The following is a 14,627-nucleotide window of genomic DNA, read 5'->3' as shown; positions in this document are numbered from 1 at the left end:
AAGGGGCTGTATCCCTAAGGGCTTGACAGCACCCCTCTCCCCGCACCCAAGGACCTGACCAGTGCCCCCAAGGGCTCCAACTGCCCTCTGAGCCTGCTGTGACTTGATGAAGTTTCCACAGTCTGATTCTTTTCCTGTGGCAATCCTAAAGCTTAGAATATACTTGCACAGCACCTGATTTCCATGTTAAACACACATTATCACATACATAAGCCCCCTCCCTCTCGCCAATTTCCATATGTAATTATTGTTATCCTCTTTTTGAAGGTGAGAAGATCAAGGTTCAGAGACTTTCCCAGAAACACAGTGTTTAAGTAGCAGAACAGGGAATCCAATTCTTGTCTTTTTACTCCAAAATGTATATTTTGACTCTCAAACCTTGTTATCTGCTCTCTCAGTACTTTGAACCTGAACCACCCTGGATCAACCCCTTCACAAGCCCGATGCAGGAATCTGCCAGGACCCCAGGGGCAGTAACCTCAGAGTCTGACCCATAGGGATGAGGCTCTTTGGGGGAGCCTGACTTTCTTCTAAGGGCAGCAAGCAGGAAATAGCTTTCATTCATAACCTTCAGGAAGGTCAGTGTAAAGAAATTAGCACTGTCACGTCCTGTGATCTGTCAGGCATTGCATTAAGCACTTTACAAACATGATCATAAAATAATGCATCTCCCAAGAGAAATGAAACATATGTCCACATATGTTCTACACTAACATGCACAGCAGTATTATTCATAATGGCCATTAAGTAAAAGCAATCTGAATGCCATCAACTGATGACCAGATAAACAAAATGTGATACAGCCATACAGTGGAATGTCATTGAGCCATAAAAAGAATGAAGTACTGATACACGCTACAACATGGGTGAACCTGGAAAACACTATGCTAAGTGAATAGAAGCCAGTCACAAAAGTCTACATATTGTATGAGTCCATTTATACAAAATATCTAGAGTAGGGAACCCTATAGAGACAAAAAGTAGATTAGGGGTTGGCTAGGATTGAAGTGGACGGGGTAGAGGTTGGGGGTGGGGGCTAAGGGGTATGGGTTTCCTCTTTGGTGTGATGAAAATGTTTTAGAATTGACTGTGGTAAAGGTTGCACAACTCTATGAATATACTAAAAACCATTAACGTGTACACTTCAAATGGATGAATTTTTATGGTATACGAATTATACCTCAATAAAGTTACCAAAAAAAGAAAGAGAAAAAAGGAAAGAAGGGAGAGGGCGGGAAGGAGGGAGGGGAGGAGAGGAGACAGTGAGCAAGGATCCATCAAAGCACCTAGCACTGTGCACTGGGTACAAAAGAGGAAGTCAATTTCATTTTACAGTTGAGGAAACTGAGGCACACAGCCGATAATAATATCAACAAGATTTTAAAAACGTTATTTAGCCCCAAAGCCCTTGTTCTAATACGCTGTTACCTCCACGACAAGCAATATCTTCGTCAAAGTATTTAGCAAGTGCATCTGAGGAACCAAGATTCTTATAAACACAGTGGTTGGGACAAATGAACACAAAATGGTTACAGAAACATAACACAGGCAGTAGATACTGCAGGTACCCACTTGCCTACCTCACCAGGAAGCCCCTTTTTCTGCAAACCGCCCCTTCCCTCCTCCACGGGTTCACAGGAACACGGGCAGCCATGTTTGAACTATGATCCCACCCCTAGCTCCCGCTGATTGGCTCTAGAGGAGGCCCGACTCAAGTCAGGCCAATCAGATTCCGTCCCGGGGAGTAGCATTACTCTGTGCGGCCGGAACACGGAAACGTGGCCATGTGAGGCAGCCATGTTCCACCCCGTGGACTAGGAAGCAGAGAGAGCTCGGCTGTGGGGGAGAAGAGTGACACCAGTGGAAAGATGGCTCTGGACTCCCTGGATCCAATTCAGTCTTGAGGCCAGGCTGCCTTCCTGCCCACCGGGTCCACAGGATGTCTTCATACCCTTGTTTGCTTAAGTAACTAAGAGAATCCCCACTAACACATAGTGTCACATTCAATTTATGTTAAACAACTTTCTCAATGCAAAAAAGGAAAGTGTTGTGTATGAGTTTTAACCTAAATCTGCAGCCACATGGCTGAAGCTGAACAAGCTACTGAGGGAACTGAAGCCCCACTGGGTTTGGCACAGGTGGCTCGGTGTGATGGGATCGTTCCTGTTACACTATGGGAGTCAGAAGAGCAGCGACGAAGTCCCCTTTCCTCCCATAGGAGGATCTTCATGACGTTGGAGCTGTGGGAAACAGCTGAGGTTTTAATAAGGCCAATGTCACGAGGCCTAACGTTTCCAAGGATCTGAGCAGATTACAAGCATTACTACAAGAAGCTCTGCTGGACTCTTGAATGAAGTTAAATAGGATGTGGTATCAGAGGGTGTAGCTCTTCTTCCCTCCCAATAAAACCCACTGAAAAAGCTCTGGCTTTATATTGGAATGGACCAAGGAGAGGTTCCTGTGGGTAAATAAAGAAAGAAAAGGCATGGACGTCTTCTTTGGTTCTTATTTTGAATCTATGATAGACAAGAAAGCACTTACTATCACATCTCTCTCACACACACACTGACACATTTACAAGAGGCTGTAGAGTCTGGACACCAGAGGAAGAGCTGAGTTGACAGGAGGGAATGGACGGACGAATCCTTTTCCCATCCCTCTATTTATGGGAGTGATTTCCCTTCAGGAAATGCTGAGCCCCTTCTCCCAGGACCCTGTGGGGAATGACGCCTGCACTGGCTGACCCTGCCTTCCACATCTTCCTGGCCTCAGCAACCCGCCCCTCGTGACCCAGCTGTTCACTGGGAACCCAGCCTGTAAGTGACAGTTCTTCTTAGAGGCCCCAGTCTAGTGAGGAAATTCAAAGAGGGAAAAAAAGATACGTAATGAAGCTAGAAAGGCCCCCGGCATGGAGAAGCTCCAAAGTATGGACAGAGGAAAATGACCGGAGGAAGTCAGGGCTAGAAATGAAACTGTGGCCCAGGAGTTCTGTGGCTGACCTAGCCTCAGTCACTTGGCTGGACGGTGGCAGAGGCAGGAGCAGGACCCAAGGTTCCTGTCGCCCCATCTAGAGCTCATTCACCTCCCCCCACACTCCTTTCCCCTCCCCAGGTAACTCACGTTTCTATGGAGATGCTGTCCCAGGAGAACCTGGGTCTACTAGTTATTATGTTTGATAAAGGTGGTTCCTTTTTTTCGGTTGGCTGAGAAACCCACCTCTTCAGAAACCCAGAGAGATTTCTGGGGTGTTTTGTTTGTTTGTTTAAAGAGAAATACTCTTTGTTATTAGGCTATTGAGAGATTTTTGAAAAACAACAAAAAACAAAAACATTTGCTTCACAGCTGCCAGGTAGTATTAACCACTGGCGCCTACTGAATGCTTTTTCTTATCTTTTAAAAAAACTAATACAGTGTTCAGAGCTTCTCTGCCCTATATTGGAAAGGAAGAGATTTAGCAGGTTAAAGGAAATAAACTCGAGACTGAGGATAAGACAGAAAACAACACCCCCCCCAAAAAAAAACAACAACCCAAAACAGAGGCTGGAAACCAAAGAAACAAGGAGAGATGATACTTAAACAGAGCCACAAAGAAGGCGAGACCCCCCAACAAACCCACCAGGACACAGACTGAGCAGGGGCAGGTCACATCCGGATGCCTCTCCATATGAGGCGGTGCCCGGTGATCAACATTTTTGCAGCTGGAGTGGATTTAGTAAATGAAATACTGCGTCCAAGTGCATATCGTGGGCGAGAGAACAGCACAAATGTCCTATCGGCAAATAGTCCTGGGCTTCAGGGTATTAGGGCTCCCCCACCCCCCCTTTAGTTCGTACTCTTTTACACAGTTGCCATCCTGACCCTTTGTTGTTATTATGCTCCCACCTCAGAATCTAGCTTAACGCCCAACTTTTCCATAAAACTTACCCTGACCACCCCAAACTGAAGTTCTCCCCCGTCCTCTGAATTTCTATAGCAGTTATTCATTTATCTACACTTGATTATTTAACAAACTGTGAATAACCTTGTATTATCTCTTTTACGGTTAGCTTTAATGGTTATTTATATATGTTTTATTCAAGGTTTCACATATTTATGTGTGGTACCTCAAATTAAACTGCAATAATGAACGAGTGACTAACATTTATTGAGCATTTACTATTCTCTAGGCGAGAGTCTATGCAGATTATTTCATTGAATCCTCACACCAGCCCTACTTTTGCCCCTTTTATAGATGCAGAGGCCATGGCCTGGAGGGATGAACTTTTCTTTTCCCAAGGCCCCAGAGATGCTGAATGAATCCAGGTCCAGTACCAGACCTCCAAAGGCACCACCTGCCTGGCCATCCCCTCCACTTCCGGGGCCAGCCCCTGAGACTGCCATTTTGTAACTTGTTTTTCCCTCTGGAGGCTTTTCTGATGTTCATTTATTTGAACCTGACCTCATGAAACAGTAATATCGAGGAGAGGAGCAGGGGAGGAAGGGCCTCTGAACACTGGCACCCCGGGCCAATGGCTGCCAGGGCTGGATGCTCTGAGCACCCCAGACTAGCACCTGAGGGAAGACCCAGTGTGGTGCTTGCTTCCTGGCAGGACGTCTCTGGCTCCAGCTGGGCTGCTCCAAGCTCCTCATTTTCCCACCTCCTCTCTCCCTCTCTCCTTCCTGCTTTCCTCTTCCTTTCCTCCCCCTCAGACCCTTTCCCACCCTCTTTTGCTGGCTTCTGTTCTCTTTCTTTCCATGAGCAGAGAGTTTCCAGCCTGGCTCCCAGCCAGCACATTTGGACAAAAGGCAGCAATCTTAGAGAGAGACGTCATCTCCCATCCCCTTTCCCGGGGGCCGGCACCATGGCTCCCTGAGAGAGAGACAGAGAAAGGGGTTGAGGCCACTCCCGCCCTGCTCCCAGCTCTGGGAAGGGCCTTGAGAGATTGCACGTCCTGGGGGTGAAAAGCAAAGGCTTTGGAAGCAGACAGATCTAGGTTCAAATTCCAGCTCTGCCATGTGAGAGCTGTCGGACTTCGGGCAAGTGACTTTCTAAGCCTTAGTTCTCTCCTGACGGTCGGAGCACCTACTTTGAAAGCGGGCGGTGGGATTAAATGCGATTGCACCAGTAAAGCACTCAGCACTGCACACATGTCCTATGAAAAGCACTCAACACACGTCGAGTGAACTTAACTCTGCTGAACAATACTAGGTTGAGTAATAATATGGAACCTTATGATAATAATAATAATAATAATACCAACACTTCCTCACCTCATCTGCAAGGCTGCTTACCCGGCCTGCATGCTGTAAAACGCTCTCAAACACCTAATTGCTGTTACCACGTAATCTGTAAACGGTGGTTTTGAAATTGGGAGGAGAGCTGACCCCCTTCCCTTTCCTTGGAAGCCGGGGTGCACGAGGGCAGATGTGACAGTGAGGAGCCCCCCCCAGCAGCAGCATGCTCATCCTCACTTCCCTTCCCTCCTGTTTTCGGCTCCTAACAGCCTGAGGCCCTGTTTCTGTTTGTTTACTATACTGGCCTGGCATTCTGTGCTCAGAAGTTGTGAGATGCCTGGAAATGTTTGTTTTTTAACTTAGCTAGGTTGGGAGATACAAAAAATGGTCTTTCCCTTAGGATTTGAGTCAGCTAATCTAAGCCACCACAGATGGATTTGGAATTAATAAGATAAGCAACGAGCTGAATGCAGCACTCTGCCGAGGTGCCGTTGTCATACACGAATATGGGGTCCCTGCCCTAGAGTTAAGGATAAAAGATACAAACTGTGGATGAAATAGGGGTTCTGTGGAGACTAACCTCACAGGGTGATCTGATCATAAATCCCTAACTGGCAGGTCATGATGGGGAGTCACACCCCAGGCCTGTAACTTCTTCAGTAAAATGTTTATCTTTGCCTTAGGCAAGCCCTGCCCATTGTTTTCATGCTTCTAGTTAATTCACTTTTGAGATAACCACCCTCCAGGGAGCACATAATCTCGTTAACTATCCTGTAATCCAATCTCTGCCTTGCTTTCTCCCACCTGCATTTATGTAATCTTCCTTACAACCTCTCTCCTTAATTTCAAATGCATAAAAGTTGCAAAACCGTCATTTTGCGGAAGCATTTGAGATCTTGCTTCCCAGCAGCTGTCCTCAAATAAACTCTTACAAAAATTAGCTACAGGTTTGGGTGTTGCGTACATCGACAAAATACCAATCAACCAAATGGCAATAAAAGATTGCAAATACTCAAGACAAACTGACACACGTTTAACAAAAGTCACCGTGTGAGATTGGTTTCAGGACTAAACTGAACCACAGGAGTGGTAAATGTTATGAAACAAAGGAAACTGGAGGAATTCGTGGACCAGGAAAGTCGTAGACTGCTTCAAAGTAGGGTTAGGGTTAGGGTTAGGGTTAGGATTGCCCTCAAAAGCTACCTTGGGAAGGAGAAAGCGTGCAAGGAGAGGCAAGAGCATGAAGAAAAGGAGGGGTGTTCCTGCCCAGGACAGACTGACTGGGGGATTGGGGAGCTGAAACATGTGACGGGTGGGGAACCATGAGGAGAAGATGGAAAGGGTTGGACTAGGCTTGCGGATGTTCTGCAAGAAAGGAGCTAAGGTTTGCTACCCTTGGGAAATCAAGAGGACACATAATGAAGATAGGCTTAGACCTTAGGTCTTTCCGACACGGTGAGGTTAAAGAGGAGACATGGAGAGTGGGCAGCCAGAGGTAAAGATCTCAGGGTCTGGTGAAAGAACCCCCCGGGAAATGTCAATTTGGGAGGGGGCCAGAGAATCTGAGCGCATGAATGAGTTCTCTGAAAGAGAAGGTGAAGAAAAGAAGAGTCAAGAGCTGAGACATGGGGTTATTCTTACATTGCCCTTGTTACTCAGCTCTTGCCTCCATTTCTCTTTACGTTTCTTTGTCTGCACCTTCCAACTGGCCGGTGAGGTCTGACGGCCGCACACAGGCATAGGGCTTCTTTGTGTTTCTCTTTAGTGTCTAACCCGGATCCTGGTCTGCTATGGGTGTGGCATAAATACTTGTTGAATGAGAAGAAGAAAGGGAAGCAGTGAAGAGCTCTCTCTTTTTTTCCCCCAAAGACAATTAGGACAACCAAAACAATATGGTGTCTTAGATGAGGAGGCAATATTCAAAATGCTTAACAAAGGTGGGGCTCGGGACACCCGCCTGTCAGCATGGCCTTATTGTTAATCCTTTCATGGCTGGATCTGGCTGGGAGGTCTGGGGAGGGGGCTGTCCCAGGAATGTGGGCCACTCTAGGGCTCAGGGCAGCAATTATTTACCAACCTGCACAGAAGCATTTCAGCATTTTGACGAGTGGCACAGATGTGTCAGTGCCCGTTCTACATCACCCTTGATCTGCGTCAGGCATGCCCCATACCTTAGGGAGCTCGAGGACGGTGAGAACGGCAACTGGCCAGGGGAGGCAGCATTAGTAACCTGGGAGGGCTCGGCAGGTGGTTAAGGGTGGAGGTTAGGGATGGAAGCCAGATTTCAGGGACCGGGGGAGGAGCCTGTTGACCTGCCTCAAGGGGCTCTTCCAGTTGCTCTGTCTCCCCTTCCTGAAAGCAGCATTGTTCTTCTGTTTTCCTCCAGCGAACTGGCAGCCTGGACCCAGGGCTGTGTGTGTGCCTGGCAGCAGCCCCTCTGACCCTTTCCCCATCTCCTTCCTCTGTCCCAGGCCAGGGAGCGTGGCTGTCCTGTGTTCAGGTGAGAGGAGAGCCTGGGAGAAGAGCTCTCTCGGGCCTGTCCCCACAGTGCTATACTCGCCAAGCCCCGTTGTGTTGGGAGGACCAAGCAGCCTGACATTTTCCCACCCTGTGAGAGGCATCAGTGCAGCTGGAGGGTAAACAGAGGGCACTGGCCCCTTTTTGATGTCCTGGGAGCTTGTGGATGTCTGGTGACTGTCACAAACAGACGATGACACGGGCCAGATGTAAAGGATGTCAGTCACCACAAGATGCCAGGGAGCCATACTTGGGGTTGGAGGACCACACACTTCATTCCAAATCTGAACCAAGCTTACCAACAGCTGAGCGTTCAAAGTCGAGAATCGCTCTCAGCCCCAGAGAGCTGGAGACACGGCCTGCAGAAGCCTGCGCACCAGCCAGCTGCTGTGGGAAGGTCCTGGGCCTTTCCTGCCACCACCCTGACCAGGTCTGTGGCTGAGGAGCTGGTCCCCCTCCAGCTGCAGGGGATGCAAGTTCTACGTCTCAGGCTGCCTGTCACTCCCGTCCAGTGACCAGATCCGAGCTCTATGTTTTCTCCCCTCAGTTCCCGGCTGACCATGGAAGGTCAGTTTTCATCCTAATTTGCTGCATGATCCCATACAAATGGCTGTGCCTGGTCGTCTGGGGAGGTTGGGCCTGTATTTCCCAGGGACGTGAGAAGCACAGATAAAATTATAGAAGCATCCTGTTTAATGGTTCCAATTTACCAGGAAAAGGCAAGCAGTTATTATTTTTTCCATGGCGAGCTGTGGTGGCAGGGACAGTAATACCCATCTCCTCTGACTCATGTAGTGGGAACAAGAAGTTCACACGCAGTACCGGGCACCCACCTGACCCTGCTTCCTTCCTCGGGCTCAGGTTCTCCTCCAAGGGACTAAGGAAAGCCGGAGAGCGGGGAGGCAATGGGATGGAACGAATCACGTCTGCCTACGTCAAAGCACCTGGGCCAGCAGGGAGGACGGATGGACTTACCCAAATCCCACCCATCACCAGGGTGGCCACAAGGTGCGGTCGGCTTTGAAATCTATTTCAATCCAGCAATTCCACTTCTAGGAATTTATCTTACAGAAATAACGGAAGGAGTGCAGGTAAGTATTTGTGGTGGCTAAAATAAGAAACAACCAATTGCTCAGGAGGAGATAATTTGTTAACCAAATGAAATCAATCGATACAAAGGAACACTAGGCAGCTGTTAAGGAGAGGACTATGTAGGCACCGCAGGGAATTACTCTCACAAAATACTGTTCAATTATCATAGCATTGCTTCCATTTGTGTGAAAAATAAAGCAACACAATATAATACATGCAAAGAAAAAAAATGCCTAGGAGGATTTACCTCTGAGAAGGGAGAAAGTATGAGGTAAACTCTCATTTTATTCTTTGTATGTATACAACAGACATAACTTTCATAGTTTACATATAAATATATTTGTATATATAGAAGTATGTATACAGAAGTAATTGTAAAAATCCTAAGTGTACCTTTTAAGGAAATAAAACAACAAAATGCATTTGATATTCTGCTTGAAGTGACAAGTCCTCCTGATAAGACACGAAGCCCACAGAGACCTGGGCACAAAGGAAGGACGCCAAGGGCAAGGTCACAGCTTCCCATCCTGACCCCACTCTCCGGCTCCATCTGCTCTCATTTCCTTCTGAAGGGGAGCATGGAAGCTCCGGGTTCCCCACCACCGAGGGAAGCTAACCTGTTTCTGAAGCTTGCTGCGAGAGTGACACCCCCGTCCTTCACTGAGGCCCGGGGAAAGACTGGTAACGCGGTTTTCAGTAGTTCAGCCAGTTAAAAAAGGGGGTCTCGGGCTTACCACTCTTTCAGCCTACTGCTGGCCCAGGACAAAGTGTCAACGGGAAGCCAAAGACAAAGCAATTCTGGGCTCCCCCTGGTAAAGGGCCTAACTTCTAGGCAAACTGATGGTGGGGCCAAATTATCGCCCAAATCAGACAATGATTTTAACACAAGGGTAAAAAAGATGGTGTGACTTTGGCTTCCTGACATATTGCTCTTTTGGACATCAAGTGTAGAGAACGGAGTGAATCACTTGCCTCAGTTCCAGGCACTGTAATTAAAGGGGCGGATATTCCTATCAACCCTCTGTTAGGTAGCCATGAGGGAGATTCAAAGGGGCCCTGGGGTACCTCTGGAGGCCTTCTGGTTCTGGTGAAGGAAGAAGGGTCCATGCCTGGACACAGCAGACTATGAGGGACATAAGGTACAAGCAGGGATCAGCTGTGGTCACTTGTGAGGACCTGTGAGATATTCCATGGGCCTTCAGGAAGCAAAAAAAGGAGCTGGGGTTCAAGAGATGGGGGGTGGGGGTGGGGAGGATGGGTTAACTTTGCCCATAAGAAAAGAAGTGACTGCCTGCAAGGTGTGTTTGAGGGTTGTTGGGAAAGCCATTGAACTTCAACATAGCTTCCCTATTATTTTGTCAGAGTTGCTGACATTCAACCCTTAGAGATTCATTCCTTTCGTTTGAGACTTGATGCATGTGAAATTGCAAAGAAATTCTCCTAGCTTCTTTCCAACTTAGAAGGCATAGGTCAGAGAACAAATACACTTGAATATCAGAAGGGAAGTAGAAAGAACCCATGGGTCCAAGGCTCAGCACTCAAGAAAGGTTTCAGGTGAAAAGAAAAAGGTGCAAACTTTTCAGTTTGGGTTAACGTGCAGCACTACATACAATACCATGTTTCCCTGAAAATAAGACCTAGCTGGACAATCAGGTCTAATGCGCCTTTTGGAGCAAAAATTAATATAAGACCCAGTATTATACTTTATTATATTATATTACACTGGTCTTATATTATATAAGACTTCGTCTTATATTAATTTTTGCTCCAAAAAGTGCATTAGACCTGATTGTCCGGCTAGGTCTTATTTTTGGGGAAACACAGTAGTATTAGACCAGACAGATGTAACTGCAGAAGCCTTGTAATTATGCTTTTAGAGTTTCTGTTCAAAAAATGCTACACACACCCCTTCACATAAAATGTGTTTGTTACCAGCCTCCTCACCTCTACCTGTTCAAGATGGTTTAGATCTTGATACTGAAGGCTGATTAGCCAGTTGATTTCATTATGAGTAACAGGCGTCTAATTTTAAATTCTTTGGGGTCCTTGCTTTTGGAACCTCAAGTTTTTATCCCCTGCTCTAATGAGTCCTCTTGGTGATTGTTAAAGCAGCCGCTCTCAACCTTGGCTATACCTTAAAATCACGTGGGACCTTTAAAAAATACTGATGCGCAGGTCTCATTCTCAGAGATGGCGACTGCATTGGGCTGGGTGGCGCCTTGGCAACAGTTGTTTCTGGGCACTTACATGTGCATTCTAATGTGCACCCCAAGTTAAACATGTTAAGAAATGTGATGGGGGGACAGTAGAATCTCCCAGCTACTCAATGTTAATTGAAGACATCTAGAGTTGGCAAGAAATGGTTTAGACTTTCAGGGCACATTAGGAATGCACTGATGTAGATGCTGCAGGTTCTGTCCCTTCTGCAGAACCCAAAGGGAAGGGCCTGGCTGGGACACTGCCTGAGTCTGCAGACCCTCTCAGCTCTCCTTGTTTGTCTGCAACATTCTTTGTGTTGCAGCAAACAGGGTTCCCACCCTCCCTGGCCTCTGAGTGCATCTCTGGGTCCTTGAGTCCCACCCCCTTTCCCCACCCGCTAGAAGCAGGCTTACTGTCAGGTCTGAGGGCAGGAAGACCTAGACCACTGGGGAAGCGGACTCGCCTGTGGGACCGGAATCCTCGAATGCTGTTCCCACTCTCTCTGTTTCCCTTTAGTCAGGGTTTCCGGATGCCCTCTTTCCCAGCATGCTCTGCCCTACCTGGCCCCTTCTCCAGACCGGAGTCTTGGCCCACCAACCTGTGGGCCACACTACCATGTGCCTGCTTCACCCTTCAGGGTTGGGCAGCCTGGGTGCTTTGTTCTCTGTATTCCTCAAAGGAGGAATCACCTCTTTCTACATTTGAGAGGCTCCTCCATATAGGATTCTCAGGCCCCCAGCGCCATGCCTGCTCAGAAGCCTGAGCTAACATTCAGTCCCTCTCAGAAACGCAATATGTTCCCAGGTCACAACAGGAAGACGGTATAGGAAGACAGCCATGTGGAATTTTATCTCCCCATCTTTGGTAACGCAGACAATGAGCATTTTTTTTTTCTATGTCACTCTTCAGTTTTTACGCAAAGATCTATATGACAAAGTCTCAGTTGAGTTCAATTCCAGGAAAAGTTTTGTTTCGAAGATGAATCTGTATGCTTTCTGTTGTCCAAAATCCCAAACTATGCAATCCAGTGTAGTTTTGTTTGTCTCTAAGCTGCCAGAAAATTTAGAGCCAAATTCACTGTCCAAGTGTTGTAATCTGCTAAATTCAGGCCATTCAAAATCTCCACTCCTGTTGCTTTGCTTTCTCCTGAGTTTCTTCGCACTTAGTTTTAGCCTAAGTTGTCTCACTCTGTGCCCAAGCCTGTCACTAGGTTCTACCTCTTTATCTCTGGGATCTTCCCATCCCACCTCATCACTGCTGTCATCCTGTGCCCAGTAATTCCAGCCTGGGTACTACCAGGCCACACTCTCCTCCTGCTCCAGACGAGAGCTTCCTAAGACACCAAGAGGATCCTATCCCTCTACTCCTGCTTCAGTGAGAGTCTCCTTGCCTCTCCGAGCGCAGTTCAACCATGGATTCTCCCACACTTACTCGTCCCCCTCCCTCCCTCTGGGTGACTTTGCACATGCTGTTCCCTCAGCCTAAAACAACCGTCCCTACTTTGTTTTCTTGGTGGTGAGGTTTTCAGCACTTGGCCCCAGCAGTTACCTACTCTGTGGGCCTCTCCGGAGCTGGTTGGCCCTGCTCTGGGTTCCCCTAGCGTGGAGCACTCACCGTCAGGCCAGACCAGGACTGGTTTTAATGTTTTGTTTGACTATCTAACCAGGATGGTGAGTTCCTGGAAGGAAGAGTGCTATCTTATTCATCACTGTTCCTAAAGCCTAGCACATGGAACTGTAAGTCAATAAATACATGACACAGACACAGTTCAAATCTTCTGGAACAAAAGGACGGGAGGCCAGCTGCTCCACTACCCTTCCTCAAAACAGTCCCTGTTTGCCCTTGACTTCTGGAAGAATTCTGCTCCATCCTAGGCAGCCACCCTAAAGATTTTCTAATCCACTCCTCTGGTGTGTTTAATATTCGATAATGCAAGCAGAAAGGATTTTGTTGTTTCCTCTTATGTAGTAACCAGGGAGGGCATAAGAGTTTAGTAACAAAATTACTGTAGAATGTCTATTATAACCCCATCACCCGGGACCACTATTTCCCGTGTAATTTGGACCATTAGCCAAGTCACAGCTCTTAGGTACATCTCAACACCAGCTAGAGTCCACCAGCTCCCCTCCCCACTATCAGCTGGTTACAGTGGAGTCACTGCACTTGGCTTGTCCCACTCTGTACTCCTGGGGCGGGGGACAGTCCAACTTCCCACAGTCCCAAGGCCAGGATTCCCCTCAGAAGCCGTGGCTGTCCTCGGGGGTTTGAATCCAGTTCTCCGTGGCCCTCTTAAATATCATGACATCCTGTGTTAGGAGACTCCCCCTAGGCTCCAGACTCCATTCTTAGGAGAAAGGGGGAAGAAAGAAGTGCGCTCTATCGTCTTTACCTTCCAGCTTTCCCGAGACTGCAAATTCTGACCACAGTCAGGCGCACACACACTCACGCCCCCTGGGACCGAGCGCGGCGCACGACTTTGCTCACGTCCCGCAGGTCGGGCTGAAGCGCCGCGGTCCCCACGTCCGCACACGGGAAACCCAGTCTGCGGTCTGCAAAGAGCCACTTCCCAGCTCCGGCTTGTCTCCTCCCTTCCCCCCCGGCGCGTCCTCTCCACGGTCTCGGTTGCCCAGCGCGTCCCCTCCACGGTCCGTGGTCCCCCCGCGCGTCCCTCCCACGGTTCCCCCACGCACCCCCTTCTCCGTCCCCCAGCCCGGCCCTTACCTCCAGGCGGGCAGCGGCTCCGCGGGCTCCAAGGCGCAGCTTGGGGGCGCCCGGGAGGGCGGGGGCTGCAAGCGGAGGGGGCCGCGGGCGCCATGGCCGGCAGCCCTCCGTGCTGGTGTCTGCCGGGCCTCTCCCGGCGCCCGGCGAGCCGCGCGCGCTGCGCCCGCGTCCCCGCCGCCCGGCTGGCGCTGTGGGCGAGTGCAGGGCAGGCCAGGTCCTCCCCGCGGCGGCACCGCGGCTCAGCGCCGGCCGCGCGCCCGCCGACCCCCACCCGCCGCTCCCCGCCCGCCGCTCCAGTGAGCTCATCTGCAGCTGGCGGGCGCCCGGCCCGTTGCCACGGCAACGCCTCTCCCAGGGCCGCGCGGACTCGAGCAGCTCCAGTAAACAGGACCTTCTGCCGGACTCTTCCCCTCGCCTTCTTTTGGGGGGTGGGGAAATGGGTGGCTTAACCCTTTCTTTGCTGGAGACCACCGCGTGGCATTCTCCGTCTCCACCAGGCCCGGGACTTATTCGCGCGATGCGCTCGGCCCCGGGCTGAGACCGGAGGTGGGGGCGACACTCCCTGCCTTCAGTTCCCTTCGGTCGTTTACCGCGTTGGTGAGTGCTGGGACACGCTGGGCGGCACTTTGTCCCTTGCAGCTTGCAGTCTGGCTCGGCCACTGACAACCGGGACACACACAAGGAAAGCCCAGGGGCCCTAAGCGCGGAGCACAAGGGCTCCCACACCCGGCGCGGGGGGCGGCGGGCGGGCAGGAAAAGCTTCCGGGAGGAGACTTTATAGCGCGCTCGCTACCCCCACTTACTAGGACGAACGACGAAGGGACACAGATCGCATGCTTTAGAACTGCCACAGAAGGATACGTGAAAATGCGCTGAGCGTTTTA

General features: G+C 49.5%; 1 protein-coding gene across 2 annotated transcripts in view; it reads right to left on the bottom strand.

Annotated features, from left to right (window-relative positions):
* Positions 1 to 14,002, bottom strand: part of DENND2A (DENN domain containing 2A) — an 80,033-nt gene extending 66,031 nt beyond the window's left edge. Inside the window, exon 1 of one of the 2 annotated variants that reach the window (XM_074315269.1) lies at positions 13,744 to 14,002. The gene's annotated coding sequence lies outside the window, so the exon portion shown is untranslated. The remainder of the gene's footprint in view (positions 1 to 13,743) is intronic. The other variant, XM_074315270.1, reaches the window with a different exon arrangement.
* Positions 14,003 to 14,627: the final 625 nt, after the last annotated feature.

The sequence above is a fragment of the Rhinolophus sinicus genome, linkage group LG11, assembly GCF_036562045.2.
Source record: "Rhinolophus sinicus isolate RSC01 linkage group LG11, ASM3656204v1, whole genome shotgun sequence".
Taxonomy (NCBI): Eukaryota; Metazoa; Chordata; class Mammalia; order Chiroptera; family Rhinolophidae; genus Rhinolophus; species Rhinolophus sinicus.
The sequence above is the reverse complement of the archived record's forward strand: the minus strand, read 5'-3'. Positions and strand labels throughout refer to the sequence as shown.